Source organism: Rhinopithecus bieti, unplaced genomic scaffold (genome assembly GCF_001698545.2).
Source record: "Rhinopithecus bieti isolate Rb0 unplaced genomic scaffold, ASM169854v2 scaffold_425, whole genome shotgun sequence".
Lineage (NCBI taxonomy): Eukaryota > Metazoa > Chordata > Mammalia > Primates > Cercopithecidae > Rhinopithecus > Rhinopithecus bieti.
Genome location: NW_016803361.1, coordinates 26,039 through 34,401, shown reverse-complemented (window position 1 = coordinate 34,401; position 8,363 = coordinate 26,039). Strand labels below are relative to the sequence as shown.

The 8,363-nt window shown below is 41.7% G+C and overlaps 1 long non-coding RNA gene across 1 annotated transcript in view; it reads left to right on the top strand.

Moving 5' to 3' along the window:
* The first annotated feature begins 7,069 nt into the window (after nt 1-7,069).
* Nucleotides 7,070-8,363, top strand: part of LOC108534459 (uncharacterized) — a 20,802-nt gene continuing 19,508 nt past the window's right edge. The window contains exons 1-2 of the long non-coding RNA XR_001886983.1: nt 7,070-7,455; nt 8,133-8,174. This is a non-coding gene — a long non-coding RNA (uncharacterized LOC108534459). The remainder of the gene's footprint in view (nt 7,456-8,132; nt 8,175-8,363) is intronic.

Genomic DNA, 8,363 nt, shown 5'->3' with positions numbered 1-8,363 from the left:
TTTTTTTTTTTTTTTTGTATTTTTAGTAGGGACAGGGTTTCACCGTGTTAGCCAGGATGGTCTCGATCTCCTGACTTTGTGATGTGCCCATCTTGGCCTCCCAAAGTGCTGGGATTACAGGCTTGAGCCACCGCGCCCGGTGAGGGATATAGAAAATTAAACAGAATCTACGTATAGATGATTAAAATTAATATGAAAGTTTAGCAACGTCGCTGGATATACAAAATCAACATATACAAATTTGTTGCACTCCAAGCAGTTAAAAATTAAAAACTTAAAGATGATGCCATTTATTATTAGCATTAAAATATGAAATACTAGGAATAGATGTTTAAATAATAAGTAAAATATTTGTAAGGAAAACTTTAATACTTTAGTAAAAGACACCAAAGAACAATGAAATAAATGAAGAAATATACAATGTTCATGAATTGGAAGATGCAAAGTTGCAAAGATGTATTTATGCCTAGTTGTTGGGTAAGCCAGAGGGTACAGGCAAGCTCAAACTGGTAGGTAGGTGTTAGGCAGGAAGTCAAGTGCACAGAACAAGACAGAGCACCACTGTGGATGCTGCTGGAACTGGGAGCTACAGGAAACTAGTGCTTCTGTGTGTGGCTTGGACAAGGGCAGCTCTGAGCAGCTGCATAGGCAAAGCTTGGGTGGCTGGCTCACTAGAGCCAGGGTTAGGGTTGCTTGCAGGGCTCCTCACAGCCAGCTTACAGGGTTCCGGGCATGTACACATTGTGGGTCTGAGGAGTGGGTGAAGAGAGCAGTGACCTGGGAAGGCACAAATTCATGCCATTCTCCTGGCTATGCCTCTGTCACCCAAGTCTAGAAATTGACACAGTAGCCACTGGAGAAATCTGCCTCCTTTAGGTACCTCATACCAGAGAAAACTACACAGGCCAAGCTATAGAAAATAAAAGCAATAGAGAATAGAGGCCAAGTAATAGAGAATAAAAGCTACCAGGACCAGGAAGGAAAAATTCCTCCTCCTACAATGTCTCTCCAGCTCCCAGTTCTTAAGAAGATTAACATCATGCCCACTGGCTAAGGAGAAATATTTCAAGAACCCAGGTCCATTTTTACTGATGAGGCAAAAGGCAAATTTGGGGCTGAGAGGCAATCAGTTGATAACTGGCATAGCTGCTTGATAAATAACGCCTAACTATGAGTCATCTTATAGTAGAAGGTATATCTTAATAAAACACTTAGAAAAGCAATGAGAAGTAGAACGTCTGGATGCCTAATGCTTTTACAGTATGTCTCTCGTGGTAGGAGAAAAAGACCAGTACTCAGGGGGCCTTCTTCAGGACAGGTAGCATTTAATCTACCAGAGGGGAGCCAAATATGCTCTTAGGGTCATCATTGAAGACTTCTTGGAACCATTTACAGAGCCTGTGCAGTTATCTGTGATTTGTCCTAGGTGAAGGAAGAAGTGATTTCTAAAGGAGGAGGGAAATGATTTCTAAAGAACCAGTATGTGGCATTTAAATTAATACCATGAGTTCTTTTGCCTCAATGGACAGACATTTGAGACTCTGTCTCAAAAAAAAAAAAAAAAAAAAAAAGAGGTTAAACGTATGTTTACCATAAGACCCAGTAATTTTACTCCTAGGAATATACCCAAGAGAAATGAAAACATAGGTCCACAAAAAAACGTGTACATGAATGTTTACAGAAGCATTATTCACAATAGCTAAAAGAAAGAAACAACCCAAATGCCCATCAACTGAAGAATGAATAAACACCCTGTGGTATATCCATATAATGGAATATTTGGCCACAGAAATGGAGTACTGATACATGCTACAATATGGATGAATCTTGAGAACATTATGCTAAGTGAAAGAAGCCAGTCACAAAAGACCCATATAATTGTATGATTCCACTTACATGAAAAGTCCAAAGTAGACAAATCTAGAGAGACAGAAAGATTGGGGTGGTGGATATGGGGGACTGGAGAGATACCTAAAGGTTGTGGCGTTTCTCAGGACAATGGAAATGTTTTAGAATTGATTGTGGTGATAGATGCATAATTCTGTGAATGCTAATAGCCACTGAATTTTACACTTTAAGTGGGTGAATTGTATAATGTGAATTATGTCAATAAAATCGTTTAAAAGAACATGTAGGCCGGGCGCGGTGGCTCAAGCCTGTAATCCCAGCACTTTGGGAGGCCGAGACGGGTGGATCACGAGGTCAGGAGATCGAGACCATCCTGGTCTACACGGTGAAATCCCGTCTCTACTAAAAAATACAAAAAACTAGCCGGGCGAGATGGCGGGTGCCTGTAGTCCCAGCTACTCGGGAGGCTGAGGCAGGAGAATGGCGTAAACCCGGGAGGCGGAGCTTGTAGTGAGCCGAGATCGCGCCACTGCACTCCAGCCTGGGCGACAGAGTGAGACTCCGTCTCAAAAAACAAAAAACAAAAAACAAAAAACAAACAAACAAACAAAAAGAACATGTAGACATGGACGACAGGTAAAATGGGCATGGCTGTGTTCCAATATTTTATTTATAAATACAGGCAACTGACCAATTGGGCATCATTTGCTGACCCTTGATATAGAGTAACAAAAACTAATTTTTCAGCTGGGCACTGGCTTGCCAGAAAATAAAATACTACCTTTTCCACATGTCTTGCAGAAGCTTGTGTGTAACATTTGGGAACCATCCTTAAATGAAACAACTGTGCTTTTCTTTGAATCCCCTAGTCTTTCCTGTTCACTGGAATGGCTACATACAGCTCTACCAGCCATCTTAGATCATGAAAGGACCTTGGAAAATGGACACTACAGATAGTGGAAGCAAGAAGATAGGAGCCTGGAATCCTCACACCATGAATAACTGTACTAACTCTAAATTGATTTCATCTAGACTTCTTAAAAGAAAAAAATTAGTTTATGTCATGTTTAAATAAATTTATTTTGGAAATTTATATTACTTCATCATAGCTGAACCTAATTCCAACTATTATACCCCTTAAGGAATTAAAAAAACAGCTATGCCTCCTGGAAGGATCAAGTGGATGCTAAAGGACGCTCAAATCTGTGTCTGTCTTTTGTTTTGTTTTGTTTAACAGCAACTCATTCTTAACATACTGGCCTTTTAAGCTGGAGTCCTACAACTACTTGAGTTCATATTTGTAAGAAAGATGTAAGAGGATATACTCTCTGATTAACCAATCCTGTGTTAACTTTAAAAAAAATCAAATTTCATAAATAGAAGCAGAACCATATCTCTTATCAGAACAGTTCCACTGTTTACTAAGTCCCTGTAGCTAAATACAAGCCCCAGGGCTTAGACCAAGTCCTGATCACTATGTACACAGAGCCTGTTGTGGGTTTCCTCATGAGTTCAGTAGTGTGAATATTAGTGTGTGATATCTTCTGCTCTGCAGAATGCAAAAGTAACAGGGTCCTCTGGGTATCCAACTTTCCTTGACAAGATTAATGTCTAAAAAGCTCTGAAAGTGTCACAAATGATCTCTAGAGATCATATTTACATTTGTTCATAAAGATACAGGGCTGCAAAGTCACCATAGCATAACTTCTCCTTAAGAGTGTGAGACATAAACACAGACCTAATGTTTTCATGACCCCCCTTCCCCCAAAAAGGTATCTCTGTGTTGCAGAACCACACTCTGTGATGGATTGAATGTTTGTGTGCCCTTCAAATTCATATGTTAAAGCCCTAACCCCCACTGTGGCTATATTTGGAGATGGGGCCTCTAAGGAAGTAATTAAGATGAAATGAGGTCATACGGGTGGGTCCCTGATCTGACAGAATTAGTGTCTTATAAGAAGATACACCAGAAAGTTCTGTTTCTCTCCCATGCCTCCTCATCTTGAGTATGTACCGGGAAAGGCCATATGAGGATATTGTGAGAAGGCAGCCAGCTGCAACCCAGGAAGAATGCCCCTCACCAGAAAGCAAATTGGTCAAAACCCTGATTTTGGACTTTGAACTTCCAGAACGATGAGAAAATAAATCTCTGCGTGTAAGCCACTCAGTCTATGGTATTTTGGCTGTGTCAAAAGACTAATACTCCAAAAAAAAGAGTGTGAAGAAGTTTTTCTTTTAGCGTCATTTTCCAATTATCCTCTGATAAAATCTACTTTAACACTGGCATGGTCATAAACTGGTTTTACACTCTAGACCTGCTTGAAACTTAAACTTGATCCACTTTCATAGGTGATTTTTAGGTTTGTTGGAGGCTGCAACTCCTATGACATGTAGAATGATCAAACATGGATTCCTGAGACCTGGGACTTTTGGTACTAAAGCAGGGAAAGTCCAAGGCACACTGGACAAGTTGGTCACTCTAGATAGGCAATGCATTCTATTCCTCCAGTTATTGCTCCATCTGCAGCTATGGTTTCTCTAATAATCCATACCATACAGATTCTCTCCATACACAAGAGTCAAAAAGGTCTCAGGCAAACTTCCTCTTTTTTTCATGTGGCCCACATCTGCTGCACAAGAAACACTCAGGCATCATTTGCCTTGACAAACTACGGCAGTGACTACCGATCCCAACATAGCAACTCTCCTTCACTCCTATGCCAAAATTCTCACTGGCTCATCTCTCTTGCCCCTGGGGTTTCCCAGATGTGACTCACACTACTACTGTAACTCTCAAAACCCAGGGAATGCATACCAAGTTCTCTGAGTATTGCTATTGAAGCCCCCTTCACTAGACTTGAAGGTGAGTAGGGAAGCATAACAATGGCTCTCCCCAAAACTTCACCTCATAAACTCATCTCTTTCAACATCTTTTAACCCACGAAACTGGTGAAAGGTTCCAAGAGTGGCAAAATCAGTTCTTGGACAGTGGCTGCCAATACAGGGAGCAAAACCGATCAAGGGCCCCAGATGCTTGCTGCACTCTGAATTCCCTGGCCACATTTTCACCCATGGGCTGCTCCAGCCGGTGACTGAGAGCAGCACAGATAATAAGGCAGGCTGGTTCCTGAAAGAAGGACTCCTCTGGCAGGTGATTTTGGCTTGAGGATTTCCAATAGCCTTTCTAAATCTCGCTTAGACTATTTGGCAGTCTAGGAAATTTCCACCACCCTTCCCTCCCTTTCTCCTTCACTCAGTTTCAGACTTGCATGCTCTCCCAGCCTTGCTTGGCTCCCTCCCATTCTCTCTCACAGGCGTTTCCTCTAATAAAATTGTTGCACATTTAATCCCATCACAACTTCTCATCAAAGTCAGACTAACGTAAAGACATTTCTTTGGAAAATATGCATCTTGTCGGCACCTCACTTCGGTGTTTCATAGTTGTTGCTTTATAATAATGCAGGCAAAACTTCCAGTTTATAGTTATGCTACTAACCACAGGATGAATGAATGACATGGTAAGAGAAAAAAACAGGAAAAATGATGAGCTTTTACTTTACAGTTCTTTTTGTTCAACCACTCCATTTTGTTAAAATATATGTCTAATTTGAATGAGCATCAAGACGAACTTTTAGTAAGAGTTATCACTGTGGGTGCTGAGTATGTGAGCGGGAACATCATAGATGCTAATTTACCTTTTAGTACGTAACCAGGCCTGTGCCAGGACTTGGATAAGAAGGTTGTTACATGCCACCCTGGAGTTCCAAAGTAACTCCAACCCCAATATCACCATCTGTCTTTGTTCCTCTACATTTTCTTCTTCCCGTGATCACTTCTCATTTTTCCCTTCTATCTTCTTTTTCTTGTTTTGTCACTGCTTTAGAAGTCACTAATAAGCAACAGTGGGAAGCAGAGTATGTGCAAAAGAATGAAGCTTTCTTTGGCAGTCTGAAATAAATTGCTTAAAACTGTACCCCAAAGCAGCCAGAATAAAAATAGCTTTTTATACTTGTTCTCCAGCATTTCAAGTACCCAAAGGCCCCACATTCCATGCCCTCTGAAACTTTGTTTTAGATATGACTTTTGGTTGTAGCATATTCTCATATGAAAGTGTGTGAAAAACATCAATTTGCTTTTTTACTTTTCCTGTGCGGATTATAGAACCAAAACAAAACATCAAAAATTCTGAGAATACATCAACTCACAAAAATCCAATGCTTTTCCAGTCAAACAGGATTTCCCTATGTGATTTGTATCAAGGATGGTCATTTGTCAAAATGTGACAACATGCCTTTGCCTTCATTACAATGGCAGGCAATTAAAATGTTTTACCATAGCCAGTTTGCTTATTTTCTATTTTAAAAGGTATTATAGCAGATATGCAACCGAGAAAGCAGAGAGAAAAAATCACCCACTATTCAAACACTATCACTGTTAATTTTGATGTATTTCCTGTGTTTTTTCTATGCATAATTTGTTTTTACAAAAACATAGCCTTAGTGGCTATTCACACTTTGAGTACTGGTTAATGCAGAAAGAAGATTAAACAATAGATTGGTTTTCAGTCATATTCTAAAGAAACAGAAGCCAAACAAACACTTGATCTGGTGGAAAGTCCAAGATTATGATCCTTGGCCCTCTGTTAGGGCCAGCTAGAGTATCTGATGATGGTGAGAGGCCTCCAACTGTCTTAGTCCTGGATTTAAAAGGGCCTAATCAGAGTCAAAATGCTCCCCAGAGCCTAGCAATCATTGACAGTTTCCTCAGGTAACCAGTGCTGCAAAGACAGGGAGAGTGCTGCAAAGGCGAGGTGTCAGAGACCAAGTGAAATCTGAGATTCAGCCAAGGGGACCCAGGCACACCGTTCGGCCTTGTGTTTACCATAAAGAGCACACTGGCTACAGGTTGGCCCCTCTCTGGGCAACAGAGTGCCTAACTTAAAGGAGCTTACCAGGATGCCAAGGGCCAGCACCTCTGGTTTTACAAAATGGAGTCACCACAGAGAAGAGGTGTCTGAGTTACACCACGTCCACCAAGTACCAGCTATACGATCTCGGACAAATTTACTTGCCCTCTCTTAGCCTTAGTTTCCCCATATGTAAAATGGAAGTAATAAATTCCTGACTGCTGGGATTGTAGTAAGGAAGGGATTAAATGGCTTGCCAATGAGGTGTTCAGCACAATGCCCGCCCGACACGTAAAACATGTTGGGGTTGGTTGTAAGACCCACAACCTCTCTCCCCACCCTTACTCCGCCCCGCCGCCAGCTGCCCAGCTGCAGCCGCTTCCGGGAACCAGCTCACTTCGGTCTCCCTCGGCCGAACGCGGATCCCTCCGCGTTGCGTCACTTCCGGGAGACTCTGGCCGCGGCTATTCGATATTTCCGATGCAACTGTCATGGCTGCCATCAGTGAGGGCCCGAAATGGAGATCGGGTTAAGGGTTGCCCGGGGCACTTAGAGCCTTCGGCTTCAAAGAGGCCTCTCAAAGGACAAAGGATGAGATTTTCTGGCGGCAGGGTGCCCCCCACAATCCTAGGAACTGTGTCGTCGCGCTTCCCGTTAACTTGCCGCTAAGTTTTTCTAGAAAACTCGTCCTTCTTGGCAAGGTGGGGCCTCACTTCTGACCAAGCCCTTCTTTGTGTACCGAGTTTTTGTTTCCGTCACTTCCCGCGGCCCAGGAGCTCGGCGGGCCATACTGTGGTAGCCTGGGAGGAAGGGGCGGGCCGGATGCTGGAACTTAGAGAGGTGGGGCTCGTCGAGGAGTCACGGGCGGCCGAGGCTGGAGTCTTCTAAATGCAACTTTGAGTTACCCCACCCTTTGGTGCCTGGTCTTTCTTAACTCTAGGTGCTCGCTCACCGTGGAGGCGATCAGAGCTGATATAAGGCTCTTCCCTGCTGACCCAACCACCCTCAACCACAGCCTGCCCTGCTCCAGATAGACTTTGATCCTAGAAAATATCTAGGATGGGCATAGTGCAGTATGTTATTGTTTTTTTTTTTTTTAAGTCTCAAACATAAGCAAACTATTATTAAAAGTTTTAGAATTAATAGGCAGAGTTCGCATATTGGGTCATGTGATCGTTTTAAGGTTTAAATTTAGATAACATGTTAGCAAAAGCATTAGAAAAAAAACCAGTATGAGAAAATAGACTAATCTTTAGAATATTTTAACTTTGCTACTGCGCGGTGGTAACATGAAGACACCTCATAATAAGTCTTTCATTACCAGAAGCTTCTGAAAATAAAATTCTGGATACATTAATGTGAATTTTCCTCTCTGCAGGGTGTCCTGTAGGTTTTGTCATGGAGTGAAACAGAAACAAATGTGAGTTAATCATTAACATTTCCTAGTGGTTAAAATTACTTTTTAAGCGCTTAACTGTGTGTTTTTTAGATTGAAGATTTCAACTGAAATTTTGATTTAACTGAAATATTTAATATGTGATGAGTTGATATTAAAAGGCAGAAGATTACTATTTTTATAGAAACAATGTAGAAGCTAATATTTAAAGCA